Source organism: Vombatus ursinus, unplaced genomic scaffold, assembly GCF_900497805.2.
Source record: "Vombatus ursinus unplaced genomic scaffold, bare-nosed wombat genome assembly UNPS02014813.1, whole genome shotgun sequence".
Taxonomy (NCBI): domain Eukaryota; kingdom Metazoa; phylum Chordata; class Mammalia; order Diprotodontia; family Vombatidae; genus Vombatus; species Vombatus ursinus.
In genome coordinates, this window is record NW_020954591.1 from 10,050,760 (window position 1) to 10,063,293 (window position 12,534).

The 12,534-nt window shown below is 39.7% G+C and overlaps 1 long non-coding RNA gene across 1 annotated transcript in view; it reads left to right on the forward strand.

The window, feature by feature from the left end:
• The window catches only part of LOC114054373, a 31,794-nt gene extending 20,151 nt beyond the window's left edge, over positions 1 to 11,643 (forward strand). Inside the window, exons 2-5 of the long non-coding RNA XR_003570471.1 lie at positions 4,122 to 4,193; positions 7,419 to 7,618; positions 10,749 to 10,870; positions 11,609 to 11,643. This is a non-coding gene — a long non-coding RNA (uncharacterized LOC114054373). The remainder of the gene's footprint in view (positions 1 to 4,121; positions 4,194 to 7,418; positions 7,619 to 10,748; positions 10,871 to 11,608) is intronic.
• The last annotated feature ends 891 nt before the right edge of the window (positions 11,644 to 12,534 follow it).

The window sequence follows — 12,534 nt, forward strand, 5'->3', positions numbered from 1 at the left end:
GGGCAGCTAGGTGGCGTGGGAGCACTGGCCCTGAAGTCAGGAGTACCTGAGTTCAAATCTGGCCTCAGACCAAACACTTGACACTTACTAGCTGTGTGACCCTGGGCAAGTCACTTAACCCAATTGCCTAAAAAAAAAAATGGGGATAATAATAATAGCACTTACCTCCCAAGGTTATTGTGAGGATGGAAATGATGATGTAATAATTGTAAATTGCTTGGCACATAGTAGGTTCTTATGTTAATTATGATGATGATGATAATAACATCCGCTTCATATGGTAGTTGTGAGGATCAAATGAAAAAACATGTAAAATGCTTTGCAAATCTTTTTTTTTTTTTTGGACAGTTTAAAAAAATTTTTTTTTCTCTACTTATTTTTTTTCCTTTATTAATTTATTTTGATTTATCAACAATCACTTCCATAAGCTTTTGAGTTCCCAAATCTTAAAGCACTGTATAAATGCTAGCTATCATATAGGGTCATAGCTTTACAATGGGAAGGGATCTTAAAGGTTGTCTAGTCCATCATCTTCATTTGTTTTTTTTTTTTTGGGTGAGGCAGTCGGGGTTAAGTGACTTGCCCAGGGTCACACAGCTAGTAAGTGTTATGTGTCTCAGGCCAGATTTGAACTCAGGTCCTCCTGACTCCAAGGCCAGTGCTCTATCCACTGCGCCACCTAGCTGCCCCTGTCATCTTTATTTTATAGGTGTATAAATTGAGACCTTGAGAGGTAAAGTCACTTGTTTAAGGTCACACAGCTAACAAGTAGCAGAGTCAAGATTTGAACTCGGGTTCGGTGACTTCAGGTTAAAGGTTCTTTCCAAGGTTCAAGGTGGTTTCTTAGATAGATAGGGCATGAACAAATGAACAATGAGCCGGACCCAGAATTTAACAAGACAGGGTCAGTGAGCTGAATCATATTTAAGAAACTAGTATTGCAGGGGGCAGTTAAGTGGTGCAGTGGATAGAGCTCTGGACCTGGAGTCAGGAAGACCTGAGTTCAAATGTGCCCTCAGACACTTATTAGCTGTGTGACCCTGTGCAAGTCACTTCACTCTGTTTCCTCAGTTTCCTCATCTGTAAAATGAACCAGAGAAGGAAATGGCAAACCACTTCAGTATCTGCCAAGAAAACTCCAAATGGGGTCATGAAGAGTCAGATACAATTGAAAAACAACTCAACAATAACAGTATCAGAGAAAGCATTGTACAAGTTGTACCCTGTTACATAAGCTTGTCTTTTTAGTTTTTTGAACTTTTATTTTTCAAATTTGGAAATAAGAGATCTTGTTTTGCTTCTCAGATGAGTAATATCTGATAATGAATATTCAGATAAAAAAATTAACATTTAATATCCAATTAATATTCAAACGTTCAGTTCATCAGATTGTCCGTTTTTCAAATCTGCATTTTTATACTCCAGGCTACATTATGTTCTAATGATGTCTGGTCTTATATAAGGTTATATAAAGTATTTTGCTATAAATTGTCTGAAATTTATTTTAGTTTTGTCTATTGGAAGATTTAGTTATTGGAATAACAATATTTTTACTTCTCTCCTTGACTTTTATTTTTTTTTAATTTTTATTGATATATTTTGTTTTGATACAGCTGTTTCCCAGTAGCCTCATTTGTTGTTCAGTCGTTTAACTGTGTCCAAATCTTTGTGACCCCCTATATCATACTGTCCATGGGGTTTTCTTGGCAGAGATACTGAAGTGGTTTGCCATTTTCTTCTCCAGTGGTTAAGGCAAACAGGTTAAGTGACTTGTCCAGGAACACACAGCTAGTATGTGTCTAAGGCTGGAATTGAACTCGGGTCTCCCTACCTCCAAGTTCAGCACTTTATCCATCAAACCACTTAACTGCCTTCCAGGCAAATAGAGATTAAGTGACTTGTCTAGGGTCACACAGCTAGTATGTGTGTGAGCTGGATTTGAACTCAGTTCTTCTTGACTCCAGGCCCAGCGCTCTATCCACTTAGCCACCTAGCTGCCCCAATATATTCCCTTTAAAAGATACAAGCTAAGCAAAGACACCTGCCGTGGTGACTGGGACTTACAGCACATTTAACATTCTACATTCATAATTTCATAATGAAAGGTTATGAAATAACAATAAATAATGAACAATAAAATATGCTTTGACACCAGTTGGAAGGAACCAACATTGATCATTGTGAACCACCTAAATTTTGTTGTCTTTTTGTGTTGTCTTAATTTACATCAAAATCATTGTGTCTGTGGTTTTTCTGATCACGTACAAGTCTTCCACTTCAGAATTCTTTCCTCAATATGCAGTGATATTCCTTTGTATCTGTATATCACAATTTGTTTAGCTTTTTCACAGCTAAAAGCCAGTTTTTGAATGCCAATGATCTCCATAGGGAAATGGATAGTATCCTGGCCTTGGAGTAAGGAAGATCTGAGCTCAGGTTCTAATCTTGACATGTATTTGCTATGTGACCCTGGGTAAGTCATTAACCCTGTCAGTACCCTAGGCAACTCATAAAGACTTTAAATTATGGGAGAGTTGTATATCTGTATTTGTAGGGGAAATTTCCATGGAGAAATTCCTATACTGATGAAAATTGTAGGTTTAGACTGCAAACCAAAATTTTTCAGGTGATGCTATGTGGCTAAGAATTATAGGACATCCCAATCTCAGGTGAATCAAAATTGCAGACCACCAAAAAGGTACTGGAAAGATACATGGCGAGTTTAAGTAGGCTGTAGCTTTCTCCAATAATGACTTGCATGCGCAGAGTGGCATAAAGTACCTCATCATAAGAATACACAAATTAGAGTAATGAATCAGCTAGGGGGCTCCATAGTGCACAGAGTGCCAGGCCTGGAGTCAGGATGATTCTGAGTTCAAATGTGGCCTTAGACACATACTAGCTATATGACCCTGGGCAAGTCACTACACCTCATTTGCCTCCATTTCCTCATCTGTAAAATGAGCTGGAGAAGGAAATGGCAAACCATTCTAGTATCTCTGCCAAGAAAACCCCAAATGGGGTCATGAAGAGTCAGACATGATTAAAGTGACTGAACAACAAGAAGTAATCTAAAAGTATTTGCCAAATTGACTTGCAACTGGAACTACAGAATTTGGCAGAGAACTCTGAGGTCATCTAATCCAAACTCTAGATGAACTGGAATCTCCTCTCAAACACATCTGACAAGAGGTCATCTAGCCTTCCCTCGAAGACCTCAAGTACAGGGTAACATTTCCTGAGGCTTCCAGTCAGGAAGACCTGAGTTCAAATCCAGCCTTAGATACTGTGTGACCTTAAACATGCTGTCTGCCTTGGTTTCCTCATCTGCAAAATGGGGATAATAATAGCACCTACCTCCCCAGAGTAGTTGTAAGGATCAAATTTGTAAAGCTCTTAGCACAGTGCCTGGCACACAGTAGGAGCTTAATTAGTGCTTGTTTCCTTCTTTCATTTCGAATAGCTCAGGATGTTTTTCCTGATGTCAAGACTAAATTTGGCTCTTTGCAACTTCTATCTATTGGTAAACACAGCAAGACTGATCCCTCTCATCATATGTTCTCTGAGTCTTTTTTTTTTTTCTCCAGACAAAAAATTCCTTCAACCAATCTTCATAAGTTAAGGCCCTTCACAATTTTGGACACCTTCCTCTGGATGCTTTCAACCTTATTAATGCCTTTATTAAAATGTGGCTTTCAGAACTGAATACAATGTCATGTAACCCAGGCTTCTCTGGGCATGCCCATTTCTAATATGGAGGTGTCCTTGAGGGGCCTTTGGAATATGTCCCAGTGACCTAAAATGGAGATCCTTTCATCCCCTACCAAATGGGTGAGGGAGGGGGTAGCCTCCTTTGATTGGCTGCCTGTCTTTAGAACTGGCTAGACTGAGCTGGTTTCTCTTTTAGGCTCTACCCTTTTCCACCCTCTTTCTGCTGTGCTCTTTTCAGGGACAACTATCTGCTGTGTCCAGAAGGTGAACATTCCAGTTCACCCACAACCAGGATGCCATGAACATAACTGGTGAGAAGGGAAGGACTTTCCCCTCCTTGTTCCCTCTTTTACTCAGGCTCTGAGAAATGAGTCAAGGGGTTTCTGTCCTGTGTTGTTTGTTCTCCTCAGGTTCAGAAGTCCAAGGTGATCTTTACTGGACCAGGTGTTCAAGCTATGATAACCTTGGAACCAGTGTTACAGGTGAGATGGAAACCCTGAGAAGACAGGGTGCCTGTGACTTGAACCCTATGGGGGCCCAGCTAACCTTATTCCCTTTCTCTCCCTAGAAACTGAGGTGATGCAAAGGGAGGGTGGGAGGTGGTTTATGGTGGGGGATTAAGTTTGTATATTTGTGATTATGCCTTTTTGGAGTCAATATATATTCATTGTTGGTAAAGCTGTGAGTGGTTGAACCATTATGGAAAGCAATTTGGAATTATGCTAAGGCATGACAAAAATTTCCATTCTTTTTGAGTCAGAGATAACACTGCCAGACATATCACCCAAGGAGGTCAAAGATAGAAATAAAGGTCTTATATACATAAAAATACTTATGTGATCACTTAAAAAAAAAAAACCCCAAACCTTTTTTTTAAAGTAAAGAACTGGAAACAGAATAAGTGCCCAGTGATCATTGTTATTTAGTCATTTCAGCTGTGTCTGACTTTCTGTGACCCCATTTGGGGTTTTCTTGGCAAAGATACTGGAGTGGTTTGCCATTTCCTTCTCCAGCTCATTTTACAGATGAGGAAACTGGGGTAAACAGGGTGAAGTGACTTGCCCAGGGTCACACAGGTAGGAAGTGTCTGAAGCCGGATTTGAACTCATGAAGATGAGTCTTCCTGACTCCAGGTCACTCTATCACTATGGTAACACCTAGCTGCCCAATGACTAGGGCCTGGCTGAAGAAAATGTGGTACATGAATATAATGGAATCTTGCTGGGCTGGGAGAAGCCATGAACATGAAGTATATAGAGAAGCATGAGAAGACATATATGAACTGATACAGAATGAAGTAAGAGTCAGGGAAACAATATCTACTAAGACGACAGCAATGGAAATGGAAACAACAATAACAAAAGCTATCTGAAACAACCCTGTATCATTATAATGACCAAGCTTGGACCTGAAGAAGAGATGAGAAAATTTACCTACCTTCAGTTCAGAGATGGAAGACTATGGGTGTGGAATGTTTCGCATGCTCTCAGCCTTGATCGATTGATAGATTGATTGGTTACTTTTGCTGAACTGCTTCCTCTTCTCTCTCCTTTTTATCTGTCTGTCTCTCCTCTTTTTACAAGGGATGGCTTTCTGGGGGAGGGGAGGAGGAAGAGAGATATTTGGAAATGAAGGTAACATTAAAACAGAAGATGTCAATAAAATTTTTAAAAAGTTTTTTTTTCTTTTTAGATTCATTCCAGTGTTCTTGCCCATCAAGATCTTTGTAACGGTCATTTAGCACGCTATTGATTCCTTCTACCTTTGTATCATATGCCAGTTTGATAGATGTGCCAACTGTGTCTTCAAGTCATTAGTTAACAATATTGAACAGCTCAGGGACAAGCATTGGTTCCTGGTACACTCTGTTGGAGATCTCCCTCCAAAATGATATTGTCCCGTTAACGACCAATTCCCAGGTCCAGCAAGTCAGCCATTTCTGAAATCACCTAATAGTGTTATCCTGTCGCCCCCACCTTCCCGTTTATTCTATGAGAATAACATGAGATACTTGACCAAATGCTTTGCTAAAATCTAGGTAAACCTGTGTTTGTGTTGCTCTGGTCTGCCTGTCTGGTAACTGTTGAAAAAGAGAGTGAGGTTAGTGTGGAAGTCATGCAGTGGCTTCCCTTCCATGCACTTGATACCCCAGCCCAACTAGACAAGCGTCTGTCTGCCCCTTGGTACACAGTGTCCTTCCATGACTTCAGACTTCTGCTCACTCAGGTTGTTCCTTGTGGCTGGAATGTCCCTTCTCCCTTTGTTTGATGAATAAATAACCATCGATCCTTAGGAGTCCAGACCATAGGGCTCCTTCTCTACGAAGCCTTTCTTGATCCTCAGAGTTGGTAGCAACTTTAGTCCACGGATCTCTCATAGAATTCCAACTCTTTAATGCATTTGTAACTGCAGTCCCAAAGCCCATTGGTATGGGACTGTCTCCTTATTGATGGAGATCAACATCCCATGCATTGGGTTTTAAGACTGGGTTTGGGGGCAGCTAGGTGGCACAGGGGATAGAGCACTGGCCCTGAAGTCAGCAGGACCTGAGTTCAAATCCGGCCTCAGACCAAACACTTGACACTTACTAGCTGTGTGACCCTGGGCAAGTCACTTAACCCCAACTGCCTTTAAAAAAAAAAAAAAGACTGGCTTTCACTTTGTCACGTAGTATAATCATATGAGTTTGTGTCTTATTTCCCTACTGGACTGAAAGCACCTGAAGGGCAGGGACTGTGTCTTATCTAAACTTAGGGTATTCCCAATGCCTAGATTTATGCTCTGTACAGTGTGAGTACTTAATAAATAAATGCTTGTTTAATAGTTTACAAAGCACTTTACGTTTTCTCAAATTCTTGCTTAAAATTTTTAAAAACTGGTTTTCCCTTGTTTTAAAAAGAGAGGGAGTGTGTTACAGTGAGTAGAGAGCCAGAATGACCTGGGTTGAAGTCCTGCCTCTGACATATACTGGTTGAGGGACCCTGGGGGCAAGTTATTTAACCTCTCTGTGTTAAATGTTCAGAGGTTTTCAGTGGCGTCCAGGAACCTCCAGGGTCCCTGAAACTCTTTCCTGGGATCCTGGAGGTCAAAATTATTTTGATAATAATACCCAGACATGTTAATTTCAAACACAAATACTGATAGCTATAACCCACATAAACAAAAATCTTTGTGTGGGTGGAGGGTCCACAATCATTTTTAAGTGTAAAGGCATCCTAAGGCCAGAAGGAGCTTGCTAAGACAGTAAGTTGCAGAGAAGCTTGGTTTTTTGTTTTTTTTTTTTTTTTTTGGTTAGGCAATGAGGTTAAGTGACTTGCCTAGGGTCACACAGCTAGTAAGTGTTATGTGTCTGAGGCCGGATTTGAACTCAGGTCCTCCTGAATCCAGGGCCGGTGCTCTATCTACTGCACCACCTAGCTGCCCCCAGAGAAGGTTTTTACTGACCTGCTTTGCTGAAGGGAGTAGTTTCTTACCTGGAGGTTCTCTATTCTAGCTAAGTCACCCATCCACTCTGTATCCTCTATCCTCTGTCTCTTTTCCTGAGAGCCAACCCTTATAAAAATAAAAAAAAGAGGAAAAAACAACAATTTGTCAAAACTAACCAGCACATCAACCAGGTCTGACATTCATATAAGACAGAGTCAGGCACATGGATCCTGACCGATCTTTAACTGCTGATGCCTTCTTCCCTCATAAATTACTTGTAGGTAGCAGCATTCATGGTTGTTGGAACTAATTGTTCTCATCTGCCTATTCTGCTGGGGGAAGACTTCATATGCTTGCGGAAGACATCCTCCTAACTCACCAATGAGTTTGAGACCTGTTGGTTTACCCTCAGCCTGGTTTAGCCTATCTGCAGAGGCAGTTTACCCAGGTCTGCCCATGCTACAGCTTCTTGGAGCCACAGGTAAGAGTTGGGTGAAGGTGGACACAAAGGTGGATGAGCAGCCCTGAAAAGGGCTCCGTGAGCCTTCTCACCAGAGGTGCCAGTCCTCCCTGAACACCCCATGCACCCCATAAGCTGCTGAGCACTTAGAGCTTGGTCAGACATCGAAGACACCAATGTCATCCACTGCATCCTGGGCCATCACCAGTGACTTTTGTCTTGCCACTAGACTTCAATGATTCCGGAAGAGATAGTGAGGCTGACGACTTTATGCAACTCTGCCTCACTTAAATCCAGTTCACACACAGGGTGATGTCATTGGTCTGCTTTGGAAATGAAGGACAAACAACAATGACAACAAAAACTTGTAGTTAGGTACTTTGTATTGAGTTTTATATGTTTGTTGTACACATGCTAACATTTATGTTTTATTTATTCATAAATATAATATATTTTTATTTTAAAATACAGATAAATAGTAAATATTTATATTATATATAGCTTTTATATACACATATACTTTTTGTCTCCTCTATAGAATATAAACTCTGTGACATTTAAAAAGTTTGAGAGACATAATTTCTGGGTAATTAGTCATTTTATTAATAATGCCAGCATTTTAATAAAAAGAGGTCAGTGGCCCTCTAGAATGCCAAAGATAATCATGGCAGTGGGCTAACAGCTTATATGCCTTTTGGAAGAGGAGTGTGCTGGAGAGTGGCAATTAACTCTGATTAGTTAACAATTGATGAGAGGTGGACTTTACAAAGAGAAGTGAGCCAACTCCAAGGAGGGGCTGAGAGTGACCTCACATCACTCTTGGCCAGAGAGACTATCCCTATGCTTAGACCACCCCCACAATTTATTTCTTTTTCTTTTTTTCTTTTTTTTTAAAGTAAGGCAATTGGACTGAAGTGACTTGCCCAGAGCCACATAGCTAGTAAGTGTTATGTGTCTGAGGCCAGATTTGAACTCAGGTCCTCCTGAATCCAGGGCCGGTGCTCTATCCACTGTGCCACCTAGCTGCCCCAGCCTTATGCAATCTAGGCAAAAAATCTGTATCCTCCATCTGAGCTTGAGTTGGGTGGAATAGCAATACCCTGAATGAGGAGAACGTTAATCTCACCTTCCATCAGCCCATTCCTTTAGACAAGGAAATAGGACAGGGAAAAAAAAAAACTGGAATCTCCTCAATAACTGGCTATTAATATGAGAGAGAACTAATAATTTCTCTCAACTCCTTCCTAGTAGGCATTATTTAGTTCATTGTATTTGTATCCAGCTAGATGTCGCAGTGAATAGAGCACTGGGCCTGGTGTCTGGAAAATCTGAGCTCAAATCCACATTCAGACATGCTTCCTAGCTTTGTGACCCTGGGTAAGTCACTTAATGCTGTTTGTCTCAGTTTCTTTCTTTGTAAAATGAGCTGGAGAAGGCAATGGAAAACTACTCCAGTATCTTTGCCAAGAAAACCTCAAATGGGGTCATAAAGAGTGGGACACAACGGAAATGACTGAACAGCAATACCTTCCATAGTACCTGGTATATATAGGTGCTTAATAAATACTTGTTGATCCATTGATTGTTCTATGTAATGTTCTACACCTGTAGTCCCCTACCTCTGCAAAGAATGAAGGTAGGTGTATTCTCATATTTCTTCTTTGGGGCTAAGCTTGGTCATTGTAATATTTTATCTCATTTGATCCTTGCTATAATCCTTTGATGTAGAAATGATAGCATCTATTATCCCCACTTTACAGAGGAAAATGAGGGTCTAGGTACTACATGTACTTGAAAGTAAAAGGACATTTCTTTAATTATCTTCTATAATTCATAGTTCTTACAAATTCTGCTTTTCTCTCCCCACCTCATCCCTGTTAATTAGAGCAAATTAGCCTATTTTTAAAAAACCTGTCAGTCCGAGTGTCAATTTTATCTTGGAAATAATATATAATATACATATTTTGGGGAAATAATTTTTTTAAAATCTATTTTAAAGATAACTATTGAGATAGCAAACCACTGCATAAAGGCAAATATGTCCCAGATCTGCTACAGTGAGGAGGGAGCCTGCAAAGGAGCAGCTGGTGAGAAAGCTATCAGTCCTAAGCTTAGCAACACAGCGGAACAAATACTAAGAGAGACTCTCTAAACATCCACGAGAGAATCGTGACCAGTAAAAGCAGTGTGAGTTTATAAAAAAAAAAAATCAGATCTTGCCAAGCAAACTGGGTCACTTTTGTGAGCAAGTTATACAACGAGCAAAGAGGGAAAAAGCAATTTCAGGGGGAGAAAAAAACGAAGGGTTTGGTGGCCATGGTGACTGGGATGGAAACAGGCAAGGTTGGTAAAGAAGTCTACTTTAGTCTGCTGATACCTGGGCCTCCTCTCCTTGGTTGGATGTTAAATAAAGAATTCTGCTAGTAGTATGAAGCTTTGTATTTTTCGTTTGTGCTTAATTCCAAGCTCCTAAGATGATTCAAAACAAAACAAAACAAAACAAAATAAAATGCCAAGCCTTACATAGGAAGCAAAAGGACAGCACAGCTTAGAATAAGCAGAAAGCCCTTCTGAGGTTAACATAGGAATTTGGGTGGGTGATAACAATAGCATGAACCAAACCACATTACTGAATGATTATGCCATCAAAACCCTCTAAATTTAGAAACTTTAAACCCAGAACCAGTGTGGTTTGGTAAAAATGGGCTGTATGACTATTGGACGATACAAAAAAAAAATCACATTTTAATTTCTAAATTGTTAACCACTGAAATAGAGTTCACAGAGGCAAATATTCAACAAAAAGAATTACATTTAAAAAAGAAATTCAATGTGGAAAGCTCGAGTTTTACCCATTTTTTTTAGAATTCTTTTCTTTCCATCTGGGGACTTCTGCCAAGCAATAGAAAATGTTGAATTGGAAATGTAATTCTGGACACCGTACATCTATAAAGTAAATTTAAAATGACCAGAATCATTTAGGATTCTCTAAGTGATCATGGTTATAAAACTTAACCTCATAGTATGCTTTCTAGGTATGGTAAAAAGTAGAATACAGCATTATGGAAAGATTGAAATCTTTCTGTCTTCAACATCCATATTTATAATTATCATAATTATGTTTTCCCACAATTTTCATCTTTTCTTCAAGGCTTCCCCAGTACAGAAAGGTGAGTAGGTGAGGATTAAGCTCTTCAATGGAAGCTGGAGACAACAGCATCTGGAACCAGGGAAGGCAGATCTATATTCAGCAGAGATAAGAGCCCTGATGTGGTAAGAGTTCAAATGGGAGGAGAGAATGCCATTATATCTCTATTGTCAACAAATACCCTTTCATCTTCTACATGTTTATCTTAGGCTCTTTGAATCTGGTGTTTCTGGCTCTCTCAGGAAGAAAATGCATCCCTTTCTAATGTGGCAGTCCTTTCTAATGTAGCTTGCTCCTACTTTAAAATCTTAACACAGGAGGCCAAGAGGAATTCACAGCCATTCCTTGCTGTCTTCCTACCTCCTTGCTACTTCCTTTGCCACTATCGCTTTGTAATCTCTCCTCCTTTGAGGTTCGTTCCAACCTTCTATATTATCCTGAACACAGTTTTGTTATCATAGTATATACTCCAGTTCCAGGTTACTCTCCTTTCTCTAGGAGTTCAGTGTTCCTTGAGGCCTACCCAAGTAGAGTAAAAGGTTTTCAAATAGAAAAAGAATTTAGTCAGGGCTTAGAATGCTGAATGAGACTGCAGGGTATTGAAAATTATGCTGTTTGGAACAATGCCCAAAGGGCTATAAAACCGTGTATACCCTTTGATCCAGCAATACCATTGCTATCTCAAATAGCCCAAAGAGATCATAAAATAGGGAAAAGGACCTATTTTTACAAAAATATTTATAGCAGCTTTTTTTTTTTTTGGTGGTGGCAAAGAATTGGAAATTGAGCGGATGCCCATCAGCTGGGGAATGGCTGAACAAATTGTGGTATATGACTATAATGGAAATACTATTGTGCTATAGGAAATGACGAGAAGGCTAATTTCAGAAAAACCAAGAAAGACTTACACAAACTGATACAAAGTGAAGCGAGTAGAAGCAGGAGAAGCTTGTACACAGTAACAGCAATATTGTATGATGATCAGCGGTGACTGACTTAGCTGTTGTCAGCAATACAATGATCAAAGACAATTACAAAGGACTCGTGATGGAAAATGCTGTCCACATCCAGAGAAAGAACTGATGGTGTCTGAATACAGACTGAAACATGCTATTTTTCACTCTGTGTGTGTGGTGTGTGTGTGTTTCCTTTGGGTCTGTGTCTTCTTTCACAACATGACTAATATGGAAATATGTTTTGCATGATTGTACATGTATAACCTATATCAAATTGCCTACTATGGAGGGAGGAGATGAGAGAGGGAGAGAGAAAATTTGGAACTCAAAATTTAAAAAAGATGAATGTCAAAAAATTGTCTTTACATGTAATTGGGAAAAGATGTTATTTAAAATTTAAAAAAAAGTTATACTGACTCAGTGACCCATTGTTCCTAGTCCTGCTTGTAAATCAGTGTTGGGGGAGGCATCACTCTATGACCTGTTGTTTAGCACTTATCCCTACTTGTTACTATCACCCTCTATTAAACATCCCATAAAGGCAGTTGGGGAGGAGCTGAGATGCAATGGCCCAACCACTTTTACTGATGCAGACCTATTCAAGTTGTCTTTATCTCATTCTGAAAATTATCAGTAAAAGCTGGCTCCATCATGAAACCCTTGTTGATCTCCAGTGATCAGTCCATCCATGTGTTGCTAACTTGATGTATTTTTAATAAGCTCTTTTAATTCTCTTTTTCCTGAGTTTTGCCTTGTTAATCAGGGCAAAAACCTGAATAAAGAATTTTCCTTTTAACAAGGGAAATGATGATTTATAGTCCATAGTGGTTGAA